This window comes from Oncorhynchus gorbuscha, unplaced genomic scaffold (assembly GCF_021184085.1).
Source record: "Oncorhynchus gorbuscha isolate QuinsamMale2020 ecotype Even-year unplaced genomic scaffold, OgorEven_v1.0 Un_scaffold_1184, whole genome shotgun sequence".
Lineage (NCBI taxonomy): Eukaryota > Metazoa > Chordata > Actinopteri > Salmoniformes > Salmonidae > Oncorhynchus > Oncorhynchus gorbuscha.
The window spans coordinates 20001-33839 of record NW_025746041.1 but is presented as its reverse complement, the minus strand read 5'-3'; the positions used below and the strand labels follow the sequence as shown (position 1 = coordinate 33839).

Genomic DNA, 13839 nt, shown 5'->3' with positions numbered 1-13839 from the left:
GATCCGGCTGGATCCTCCGTCACGACGTTACCTGAACGCCCATCTGCGGCCTGCTAACCGTTAGCTGTCTTACCGGCTGCTCTCAGAATAGACAATTGGACAATTTATTTATTTTTATTATTATTATGTTTCTTCTTGGGCCTCTATAACTATATCTATTGTTTTTTTTGTTGTTGTGTGATTTGGACTAATCCCCTCTACCACACGGAACCCCACTAATCTACTGACGGAACGCAAGAGGTGGCTAACAACAGACCTCCATCCTATGCTAGCTTGCTACCGATGTCCTGGCTAGCTGTCTAAATCGCCGTGACCCCCAAACCAACCACTCCACTTACTGGACCCTTTTGATCACTCGACTAAGGATGCCTCTCCTTAATGTCAGTATGTCTTGTCCATTGCTCTTCTGGTTAGTGTTTATTGGCTTATTTCACTGTAGAGCCTCTAGTCCTGCTCACTATACCTTATCCAATTTATTAGTTCCACCACCCACACATGCAATGACATCTCCTGGTTTCAATGATGTTTCTAGAGACAATATCTCTCTCTTCATCACTCAATACCTAGGTTTACCTCCACTGTATTCACATCCTACCACACCATTGTCTGTACATTATACCTTGATGCTATTTTATCGCCCCCAGAAACCTCCTTTTACTCTCTGTTCCAGATGTTCTAGACGACCAATTCTTATTGCTTTTAGCCGTACCCTTATTCTCCTCCTCCTATGTTCCTCTGGCGATGTAGAGGTGAATCCAGGCCCTGCAGTGCCTAGCTCCATTCCTTTTCCCCAGGCGCTCTCTTTTGATGACTTCTGTAACCGTAGTAGCCTTGGTTTCATGCATGTTAACATTAGAAGCCTCCTCCCTAAGTTTGTTCTATTCACTGCTTTAGCACACTCTGCCAACCCGGATGTTCTAGCTGTGTCTGAATCCTGGCTTAGGAAGACCACCAAAAATTCTGAAATTTTAATTCCAAATTACAACATTTTCAGACAAGATAGAACTGCCAAAGGGGGCGGTGTTGCAATCTACTGCAAAGATAGCCTGCAGACTTCTGTCCTACTATCCAGGTCTGTACCCAAACAATTTGAACATCTACTTTTAAAAATCCACCTCTCTAAAAACAAGTCTCTCACCGTTGCCGCCTGCTATAGACCACCCTCTGCCCCAGCTGTGCTCTGGACACCATATGGGAACTGATTGCCCCCCATCTATCATCAGAGCTCGTGCTGCTAGGCGACCTAAACTGGAACATGCTTAACACCCCAGCCATCCTACAATCTAAACTTGATGCCCTCAATCTCACACAAATTATCAATGAACCTACCAGCTACCCCCCCAAAGCCTTAAACACGGGCACCCTCATAGATATCATCCTAACCAACTTCCTCTCTAAATACACCTCTGCTGTCTTCAAACAAGATCTCAGCGATCACTGCCTCATTGCCTGCATCCGTAATGGGTCAGCGGTCAAACGACCTCCACTCATCACTGTAAAACGCTCCCTGAAACACTTCAGCGAGCAGGCCTTTCTAATCGACCTGGCTGGGGTATCCTGGAAGGATATTGATCTCATCCCGTCAGTAGAGGATGCCTGGATATTTTTTTTTAAATGCCTTCCTAACCATCTTAAATAAACATGCCCATTCAAGAAATTTAGAACCAGGAACAGATATAGCCCTTGGTTCTCCCCAGACCTGACTGCCCTTAACCAACACAAAAACATCCTATGGCGTTCTGCATTAGCATCGAACAGCCCCCGTGATATGCAGCTGTTCAGGGAAGCTAGAAACCGTTATACACAGGCAGTTAGAAAAGCCAAGGCTAGCTTTTTCAAGCAGAAATTTGCTTCCTGCAATACTAACTCAAAAAAGTTCTGGGACAATGTAAAGTCCATGGAGAATAAGAACACCTCCTCCCAGCTGCCCACTGCACTGAAGATAGGAAACACTGTCACCACTGATAAATCCTCAATAATTGAGAATTTCAATAATCATTTTTCCACGGCTGGCCATGCTTTCCACCTGGCTACTCCTACCCCGGTCAACAGCACTGCACCCCCAACAGCAACTCGCCCAAGCCTTCCCCATTTCTCCTTCTCCCAAATCCATTCAGCTTATGTTCTGAAAGAGCTGAAAAATCTGGACCCCTACAAATCAGCTGGGCTAGACAATCTGGACCCTTTCTTTCTAAAATTATCTGCCGAAATTGTTGCCACCCCTATTACTAGCCTGTTCAACCTCTCTTTCGTGTCGTCTGAGATTCCCAAAGATTGGATAGCAGCTGCGGTCATCCCCCTCTTCAAAGGGGGGGACACTCTTGACCCAAACTGCTACAGACCTATATCTATCCTACCATGCCTTTCTAAGGTCTTCAAAAGCCAAGTCAACAAACAGATTACCGACCATTTCGAATCTCACCATACCTTCTCTGCTATGCAATCTGGTTTCAGAGCTGGTCATGGGTGCACCTCAGCCACGCTCAAGGTCCTAAACGATATCTTAACCGCCATCGATAAGAAACATTACTGTGCAGCCGTATTCATTGATCTGGCCAAGGCTTTCGACTCTGTCAACCACCACATCCTCATCGGCAGACTCGACAGCCTTGGTTTCTCAAATGATTGCCTCGCCTGGTTCACCAACTACTTCTCTGATAGAGTTCAGTGTGTCAAATCGGAGGGTCTGCTGTCCGGACCTCTGGCAGTCTCTATGGGGGTGCCACAGGGTTCAATTCTTGGACCGACTCTCTTCTCTGTATACATCAATGAGGTCGCTCTTGCTGCTGGTGAGTCCCTGATCCACCTCTACGCAGACGACAACATTCTGTATACTTCCGGCCCTTCTTTGGACACTGTGTTAACAACCCTCCAGGCAAGCCTCAATGCCATACAACTCTCCTTCCGTGGCCTCCAATTGCTCTTAAATACAAGTAAAACTAAATGCATGCTCTTTAACCGACCGAAACGTGAAGCTATACAAACGAGTGCTGACAGGCAACTACACATAGACAGATCCCACAAACACCAAAGGGAAATGACTACCTAAATATGATCCCCAATCAGAGACAACGATAAACAGCTGTCTCTGATTGGGAACCATATCAGGCCAACATAGAAATACAAAAACCCCTAGACCTACAAAACCCTAGACCTACAAAACCCTAGACCTACAAAACCCTAGACAATACAAAAACCCTAGACAATACAAAAACCCTAGACATTACAAAACTAGCGTACCTACCCTAGTCACACCCTGACCTAAGCAAAATACAAATAAAACAGAGATATCTCAGGTCAGGACGTGACAGTCCAAAGCTCTGGACTGTGGAGGCGCACTGGAGACCTGATGCGTGGTGCCGGCACTGGTGGTACCGGGCTGAAGACACGCACCTCAGGGCGAGTGTGGGGAGCAGGCACAGGACGTACTGGACTGTGGAGGCGCATCTGTACCACCCCTTCCCTCTCTGTCTGCTAACCAATCCTGATGTCTGTACCACCCCTCCCCTCTCTGTCTCCTAACCAATCCTGATGTCTGTACCACCCCTCCCTCTCTGTCTCTTAACCAATCCTGATGTCTGTACCATCCCTTCCCTCTCTGTCTGCTAACCAATCCTGATGTCTGTACCACCCCTCCCCTCTCTGTCTCTTAACCAATCCTGATGTCTGTACCACCCCTTCCCTCTCTGTCTCCTAACCAATCCTGATGTCTGTACCACCCCTCCCCTCTCTGTCTCTTAACCAATCCTGATGTCTGTACCACCCCTCCCCTCTCTGTCTCTTAACCAATCCTGATGTCTGTACCACACCTCCCCTTTCTGTCTCCTAACCAATCCTGATGTCTGTACCACCCCTTCCCTCTCTGTCTCCTAACCAATCCTGATGTCTGTACCACTCCTTCCCTCTCTGTCTCCTAACCAATCCTGATGTCTGTACTCCTTCCTTGGCCTTCAATTGCTCTTAAATACAAGTAAAACTAAATGCATGCTCTTCAACCGACCGCTACCTGCACCTCCCCGCCTGTCCAACATCACTACTCTGGACGGCTCTGACTTAGAATACGTGGACAACTACAAATACTTAGGTGTCTGGTTAGACTGTAAACTCTCCTTTCAGACCCATATCAAACATCTCCAATCCAAAGTTAAATCTAGAATTGGCTTCCTATTTCGCAACAAAGCATCCTTCACTCATGCTGCCAAACATACCCTTGTAAAACTGACCATCCTACCAATCCTCGACTTCGGTGATGTCATTTACAAAATAGCCTCCAACACTCTACTCAGCAAACTGGATGCAGTCTATCACAGTGCCATCCGTTTTGTCACCAAAGCCCCATATACTACCCACCATTGCAACCTGTACACTCTCGTTGGCTGGCCCTCGCTTCATACTCGTCGCCAAACCCACTGGCTCCATGTCATCTACAAGACCCTGCTAGGTAAAGTCCCCCCTTATCTCAGCTCGCTGGTCACCATAGCATCTCCCACCTGTAGCACAAGCTCCAGCAGGTATATCTCTCTAGTCACCCCCAAAACCAATTATTTCTTTGGCCGCCTCTCCTTCCAGTTCTCTGCTGCCAATGACTGGAACGAACTACAAAAATCTCTGAAACTGGAAACACTTATCTCCCTCACTAGCTTTAAGCACCAACTGTCAGAGCATCTTACAGATTACTGCACCTGTACATAGCCCACCTATAATTTAGCCCAAACAACTACCTATTTCCCAACTGTATTTAATTAATTTATTTATTTTGCTCCTTTGCACCCCATTATTTTTATTCTACTTTGCACATTCTTCCATTGCAAAACTACCATTCCAGTGTTTTACTTGCTATATTGTATTTACTTTGCCACCATGGCCTTTTTGCCTTTACCTCCCTTCTCACCTAATTTGCTCACATTGTATATAGACTTGTTTATACTGTATTATTGACTGTATGTTTGTTTTACTCCATGTGTAACTCTGTGTCGTTGTATCTGTCGAACTGCTTTGCTTTATCTTGGCCAGGTCGCAATTGTAAATGAGAACTTGTTCTCAACTTGCCTAACTAGTTAAATAAAGGTGAAAAAAAAAACATCTGTCCCAAAGGTACCCACATACTGTACCCCCATAATGATATCTGTGCCAAAGTTACCCCCATAATGACATCTGTCCCAAAGGTACCCACATACTGTACCCCCATAATGACATCTGTCCCAAAGGTACCCACATACTGTACCCCCATAATGACATCTGTCCCAAAGGTACCCACATACCCACATACTGTACCCCCATAATGACATCTGTCCCAAAGGTACCCACATACTGTACCCCCATAATGACATCTGTCCCAAAGGTATCCCCATAATTGTCACGTTCGTTATAAGGATCGGACCAATGCGCAGCGTGGTATGCATACAGTCTTATTTATTTAAAGAATGAACACTGAACAAACTAACAAAATAACAAGACGAACCGTGAAGCTATACAAACGAGTGCTCACAGGCAACTACACATAGACAGATCCCACAAACACCAAACGGAAATGACTACCTAAATATGATCCCCAATCAGAGACAACGATAAACAGCTGTCTCTGATTGGGAACCATATCAGGCCAACATAGAAATACAAAAAAATACAAAAAAACCCCTAGACCTACAAAACCCTAGACCTACAAAACCCTAGACCTACAAAACCCTAGACCTACAAAACCCTAGACAATACAAAAACCCTAGACAATACAAAAACCCTAGACATTACAAAACTAGCGTACCTACCCTAGTCACACCCTGACCTAAGCAAAATACAAATAAAACAGAGACATCTCAGGTCAGGACGTGACAGTCCAAAGCTCTGGACTGTGGAGGCGCACTGGAGACCTGATGCGTGGTGCCACTGGTGGTACCGGGCTGAAGACTGTCGGGGCGAGTGTGGGAGCAGGCACAGGACACTGGACTGTGGAGGCACATCTGTACCACCCCTTCGCTCTCTGTCTCCTAACCAATCCTGATGTCTGTACCACCCCTTCCCTCTCTGTCTCCTAACCAATCCTGATGTCTGTACCACCCCTCCCCTCTCTGTCTCCTAACCAATCCTGATGTCTGTACCACCCCTCCCCTCTCTGTCTCCTAACCAATCCTGATGTCTGTAACCAATCCTGATGTCTGTACCACCCCTTCCCTCTCTGTCTCCTAACCAATCCTGATGTCTGTACCACCCCTCCCTCTCTGTCTCCTAACCAATCCTGATGTCTGTACCATTCCTTACCTCTCTGTCTCTAACCAATCCTGATGTCTGTACCACCCCTTCCCTCTCTGTCTCCTAACCAATCCTGATGTCTGTACCATTCCTTACCTCTCTGTCTCCTAACCAATCCTGATGTCTGTACCAATCCCTGTACCACCCCTCCCTCTCTGTCTCCTAACCAATCCTGATGTCTGTACCACCCCTCCCTCCTGTTCCCTCTCTGTCTCTTAACCAATCCTGATGTCTGTACCACCCCTTCCCTCTCTGTCTCCTAACCAATCCTGATGTCTGTACCACTCCTTACCTCTCTGTCTCCTAACCAATCCTGATGTCTGTACCACTCCTCCCCTCTCTGTCTCCTAACCAATCCTGATGTCTGTACCACCCCTCCCCTCTCTGTCTCTTAACCAATCCTGATGTCTGTACCACCCCTCCCCTCTCTGTCTCTTAACCAATCCTGATGTCTGTACCACCCCTTCCCTCTCTGTCTCCTAACCAATCCTGATGTCTGTACCACTCCTTACCTCTCTGTCTCCTAACCAATCCTGATGTCTGTACCACTCCTTCCCTCTCTGTCTCCTAGCCAATCCTGATGTCTGTACCACTCCTTCCCTCTCTGTCTCATAACCAATCCTGATGTCTGTACCACTCCTTCCCTCTCTGTCTCCTAACCAATCCTGATGTCTGTACCACCCCTTCCCTCTCTGTCTCCTAACCAATCCTGATGTCTGTACCACTCCTTCCCTCTCTGTCTCCTAACCAATCCTGATGTCTGTACCACCCCTTCCCTCTCTGTCTCCTCCCATATTCCACCCCTTCCCTCTCTGTCTCCTCCCATATTCCACCCCTTCCCTCTCTGTCTCCTCCCATATTCCACTCCTTCCCTCTCTGTCTCCTCCCATATTCCACTCCTTCCCTCTCTGTCTCCTCCCCAATGCTGATGAATGATGTTTCTCAGCCTCAGTGCTCAGAGATATGTGTGTCTATGGATTCCACATCTCTTGATGATACTGTCAGGGGGACAGGGGGGGTAATGAGGGATGAGGCCCAGAGGAACTCTGGGAAATGATAACAAATGAACATTTCAGGTATTGAAATGACTCGTATAAATCACAATCAAAAATGGGTTACACCAGTTAATGGCAGCCATACTCACCCCGGTCAGGCCTCTGTCAGAAACACTTGGCTCTACTTCCGGTCTATAAGTGTAATTAATACCAATGTAATGAATTCATTAGCCGGTGGGAATTGGCTCAGATTGCTACGGCCCAAATGGTACCCTATGCCCTATGTGGTGCGCTACGTTTGACCAGAGTCCTGTGGGTACCGTACTACAAAAGTAGTGCACTACATAAGGAATAGAGGGCCATTTAGGACACTACTGTTGGCTCATGCTTTTGTAAGTCTTCCAAGTCATCAGAGCAATCTGAATGTATCAAATAATGAGTCTATAAGAAAATACTTGAGAGAGCAACCATCCTTGACCAGGGAACTAGTTGGTGAATAAATGCCAAGGTCGTTGGTAGGACAACGAGTGGAACTACTGTATGTGTGATAGTAAAGCTTTGGAACTGGAACGAGCTTGTGACTTGGACAGAGGAATGTTGTTGCAGAAATGTCAATGCTGTGTGTGTGTGTGTGTGTGTGTGTGTGTGTGTGTGTGTGTGTGTGTGTGTGTGTGTGTGTGTGTGTGTGTGTGTGTGTGTGTGTGTGTGTGTGTGTGTGTGTGTGTGTGTGTGTGTGTGTGTGTGTGTGTGTGTGTGCGTGGGTGCGTGGGTGCGTGGGTGCGTGTGTGTGTGTGTGTGTGTGTGTTCCAGTGTGTGACGGCATAGGGACTGGCAGCCTGCAGACAGCCCAGACGGTGGATGCCAGCAACATAGAGATGTTTGTCAACTGCACCAAGATCAACGGCAACCTCATCTTCCTCATCACCGGCATCAAAGGGTATGTACTGTTTATTATAAGTCGCTCTGGATAAGAGCGTCTGCTAAATGACTTAAATGTAATGTAATGTAATGTAGTAGTTTGGGTCCTAGATGCTGATTGGCTGAAACGACATTCCAACCTTCAGACAATATACCACTGGTATGACTCAAAAATACTTGTTTACTGTTCTAATTACATTGGTAACCAGTTTCTATAGCAATGAGATACATCTGGAGTTGTTGGTATAGGGCCAATATACCACTGCTAAGGGCTGTATCCAGCTACTCTGCTTGGCCTTGTACATCAGTACAGCCCTGAGCCGTGGTATATTAGCCAATATACACACCTCCTCTGGCTGTATTGCTTAATCATATCACACACTACCATGTATTTAGTCTTTGTGTTCCTCACACTGGTAACAAGATGCCTGAGACAGCATGTTGTATGGTAGAGACATGAGCCCTTCAAGGCTCTACGTGGTCAATCCATCGTCTGCCATACAGTGTTACTTTACCTTACTCCAGCTGGTAGTGTTATGGTCTAACCCACCCCTCCCCTGACCTCCCCCTCCCCCTCCCCCCCCCCCACCACCACCCCTTGCCCCCCCCTACCCTACCCTGACCTCCCCTCCCCCTCCCCCACCACCACCCCTTGCCCCCCCCTGACCTCCTCCTCATCCTCCCCCACCACCACCCCTTGCCACCCCTCCCCTGACCTCCTCCTCCTCCCTCACCACCACCCCTTGCCCCCCCTCCTCCATTGTTAACTAAGACAGAGAAGCACACCGTGTTGCAGTCTGGAGCTGGGTCCAGGGAGGGTAGTCTGTCGACTAGCATGGGGGCCTCCCTTCTGAATACAACCAGGATAATGTACTCTGAGACATAGGTCTACCGTCAGCCATACAGGCCCTGCCCCAGAGGAAGAGAGGAAGAAGGCAGGGGGGGATTGTCAGAACTCATTTCACCCCATGACCTTGCCTTGTTGCCCTGGGACACCCTCGCTTCAGGCAACATGACACTACAGGACCATCTCTAATTCACACAGACTGTAGGTGGAATAGGTCAGGTCAAAGGTTCCTTGGTATGTTACGCACATGCAGACACATTCTAAAGTGGGATGCAGAGAGCTGTTTTAATCTCTCTCTCAACCTTTCTCTCTCTCTCTCTCTCTCTCTCTCTCTCTCTCTCTCTCTCTCTCTCTCTCTCTCTCTCTCTCTCTCTCTCTCTCTCTCTCTCTCTCTCTCTCTCTCTCTCTCTCTCTCTCTCTCTCTCTCTCTCTCTCTCTCTCTCCTCTCTCTCTCTCTCTCTCTCTCTCTCTCTCTCTCTCTCTCTCTCTCTCTATCTCTCTCTCGCTCCTCTCTCTCTATCTCTCTCTCCCTCCCTCTCTCTCCTCTCTCTCCTCTCTGTCCCTCTCTCTCTCTCTCCTCTCTCTCCTCTCTCCCTCTCTCTATCTCTCTCTCCTCTCTCTCTCCTGTCTCTCCTCTCTCTCTCTCTCTCTCTCTCTCTCTCTCCTCTCTGTCCCTCTCTCTCTCTCCTCTCTCTCTCTCTCTCTCTCTCCTGTCGCTCTGTCTCTCCTCTCTCTCCTGTCTCTCCTCTCTCTCTCTCTCTCTCTCTCTCTCTCTCTCTCTCTCTCTCTCTCTCTCTCTCTCTCTCTCTCTCTCTCTCTCTCTCCTGTCGCTCCTCTCTCTCTATCTCTCTCTCCCTCTCTCTCTCTCCTGTCTCTCCTCTCTCTCTCTCCCTCTCTCTTTCTCCTCTCTCTCCTCTCCTCTCTCTATCTCTCTCGCTCCTCTCTCTCTCTCTCCTGTTCTCTCTGATGGGCCATAGGGATATGTACCATGGTATAGGGGCCTTGGACCCAGAGCGGCTCAACGTGTTCCGCACAGTGAGAGAGATCACAGGTGACACACACACACACACACACACACACACACACACACACACACACACACACACACACACACACACACACACACACACACACACACACACACACACACACACACACACACACACACACACACACACACACACACACTCAGCTGCAGCTGGGAGACATGGGAGGAAACATATGAGATTGAGGATGAGAGTGAGAGAAGGAATGTATAGACTCGGTGTGTGTGTGTGTCTGTGTGTGTGTACTGTACGTGCGGAGTGTGTGTATTTATTCTTCTGATAATGCCCATTAGGACTTGTATAAAGGGATGAGCTATACCTCATCTGTAAAACCTTTTGTCATATTAAACCCTGCGACTTGCGGTTGAGCCAAATAGCTAATGGAGTGAAACTTCATTTTCATAATGAAAACCAGAGCAATAAGGAAGAGCAACGACCAATATCTCTCCAAGGCAGGGCCTATACTGTCCACTTTAATGGGCACACACACACACACACACACACACACACACACACACACACACACACACACACACACACACACACACACACACACACACACACACACACACACACACACACACACACACACACACACACACACACACACACACACACACACACACACACACACACACACACAATATTATCAATCATTAAGGCACATGCAACAGTCATATTATGCCCAGTGATGTTAAACTCATTCAGCTAATCAGTTGGATATTGTCTTTACCCAATACATTTCCTTTAAAGAAATGGGATCATTGTAAGAAGCACATAAAAACAATGAAAGTGTATCTTCCCCCTCTAAATACCTCCTTCATCAAATAGGAGAACATTCAGTTCTTCTCTGTGGGGTAATAAAGACGCAGTTGTTATGCTCCCATTCAGATTTAGTTTTTCTCATCACTGATAAACTTTTCAAAGTTCTACACATGTAAGATCTTAATTTAAGCCAGTTTGGTACAGCAGGCAACAGGAAATGTAAATGATTATGTGGATTATAATGAATGGACATTTTTTGTTGGAGTTTTATCGTTAGGGCAAATAAATTCTGACATTTTCAAGTGGAAATCACAAACTTTTAAATCCTTTTTGAACCTTGAATACACTACAATTTTGCATTTCCTGCCGTGAATGAAAATTCTCAGCAACAAAAGAGTGATCAAATTAAGATCATCCATCTGTACTAGACAGTCTAGTCTTTTGGTCATCTTCATTCATGCGGCATCAGAAGCACATAAAGACATTGAACTTAATGAGTTGTTATAATCAGTGTGTGTTTGTCTGTGGGTTGCCATTTCTCCTCTAGGGTTCCTCAATATCCAGTCCTGGCCAGAGAACATGACAGACCTCGGTGTCTTCTCCAATCTGGCAACCATCGGTGGGAGATCACTGTACAGGTAACAGTTAGAAATCAACTCATTAATTACCATATAGTACATTTTATTTTATGATTTTATTATTTTAGTTTTGCGTCAAAAAGGAGCGTAAAATCACCAGGTATAAAATAATCTATGTATTTAGGGAATCTGTCCCCTAGTATTCCCACCAGCTATAAAATAATCTATGTATTTAGGGAATCTGTCCCCAAGTATTCCCACCAGGTATACAATAATCTATGTATTTAGGGAATCTGTCCCCAAGTATTCCCACCAGGTATAAAATAATCTATGTATTTAGGGAATCTGTCCCCAAGTATTCCCACCAGGTATAAAATAATCTATGTATTTAGGGAATCTGTCCCCAAGTATCCCCACCAGGTATAAAATAATATATGTATTTAGGGAATCTATCCCCACCAGGTATAAAATAATCTATGTATTTAGGGAATCTGTTCCCAAGTATTCCCACCAGGTATAAAATAATCTATGTATTTAGGGAATCTGTTCCCTAGTATCCCCACCAGGTATACAATAATCTATATATTTAGGGAATCTGTCCCCAAGTATTCCCACCAGGTATAAAATAATCTATGTATTTAGGGAATCTGTCCCCAAGTATCCCCACCAGGTATAAAATAATCTAGGTATTTAGGGAATCTGTCCCCAAGTATCCCCATCAGGTATACAATAATCTATGTATTTAGGGAATCTATCCCCACCAGGTATAAAATAATCTATGTATTTAGGGAATCTGTCCCCAAGTATTCCCACCAGGTATAAAATAATCTATGTATTTAGGGAATCTGTTCCCAAGTATCCCCACCAGGTATAAAATAATCTATGTATTTAGGGAATCTGTTCCCAAGTATCCCCACCAGGTATAAAATAATCTATGTATTTAGGGAATCTGTTGTATCCCCACCAGGTATAAAATAATCTATGTATTTAGGGAATCTGTCCCCACCAGGTATAAAATAATCTATGTATTTAGGGAATCTGTTCCCAAGTATTCCCACCAGGTATAAAATAATCTATGTATTTAGGGAATCTGTCCCCTAGTATCCCCACCAGGTATACAATAATCTATGTATTTAGGGAATCTGTTCCCAAGTATTCCCACCAGGTATAAAAGAGACCGAAGTGACGGTGTCTCAATATAATCAAGATATTAAATTATTGTTATTTTCAAAAACAATCTCTTTTTGGGCTTAGTTGTGGTCAATTTGCAGTGTATACATTATTAGAATGATATTCCGGGCTGAATCTAGCTGGCTGCCCCCGAAATACACCAATATGGGTGTTTAAAACAATCACACAGTGTAGGACTATAACGATGTGTGCTGAGAGTCGGGAAGCAAGTTCAGGAAGTGAGTGTTTTAAGAAATAAACGCAACATAAAACCAGAACCAGGAACAACACAGAGACTATACACTGGAACAGAAACCATAACACCTGGGGAAGGAACCAAAGGGAGTGACAGATATAGGGAAGGTAATCAGGGAGGTGATGGAGTCCAGGTGAGTGATGACGCGCAGGTGCACGTAATGATGGTGACAGGTGTGCGCCATAATGAGCAGCCTGGTGACCTAGAGGCCGGAGAGGGAGCACACATGACAAGTACTTGCATACTCACATAGACATTCCAAACACACAGGGAAACATAGAACTGTTTAGTGTTGGCCCTTGTATTCCTCCTCTTCCTCCTCCTCTTCCTCCTCCTCTGTTCTTCTGTTCCTACTCTTTATCCCTCTGCTCTACCCCCCCCTCTCTCTCTCTCTCTCCAAAAGAATAAAGACATTTTAAATGTTATATTATGTATATATACAGTGTTGTAACGATGTGCAAATAGTTAAAGTACAAAAGGGAAAATAAATAAGCATAAATATGGGTTGTATTTACAATGGTGTTTGTTCTTCACTGGTTGCCCTTTTCATGTGGCAACAGGTCACAAATCTCGCTGCTGTGATGTCACACTGTGGTATTTCACCCAGTAGATATGGGAGTTTATCAAAATTGGATTTGTTTTCAAATTCTTTGTGGATCTGTGTAATCTGAGGGAAATATGTGTCTCTAATATGGTCGGTCATACATTGGGCAGGAGGTTAGGAAGTGCAGCTCAGTTTCCACCTCATTTTGTGAGCAGTGAGCACATAGCCTGTCTTCTCTTGAGAGCAATGTTTGCCTACGGTGGCCTTTCTCAATAGCAAGGCTATGCTCACTGAGTCTGTACAAAGTCAAAGCTTTCCTTAAGTTTGGGTCAGTCACAGTGGTCAGGTATTCTGCCACTGTGTACTCTCTGGTTAGGGCCAAATAGCATTCTAGTTTGCTCAGTTTTTTGTTAATTCTTTCCAATGTGTCAAGTAATTATATTTTTGTTCTCTCGTGATTTGGTTGGGTTTAAT

General features: G+C 45.5%; 1 pseudogene; it reads left to right on the top strand.

The window, feature by feature from the left end:
- The window catches only part of LOC124021726, a 129571-nt pseudogene that overhangs the window by 101151 nt on the left and 14581 nt on the right, over positions 1 to 13839 (top strand).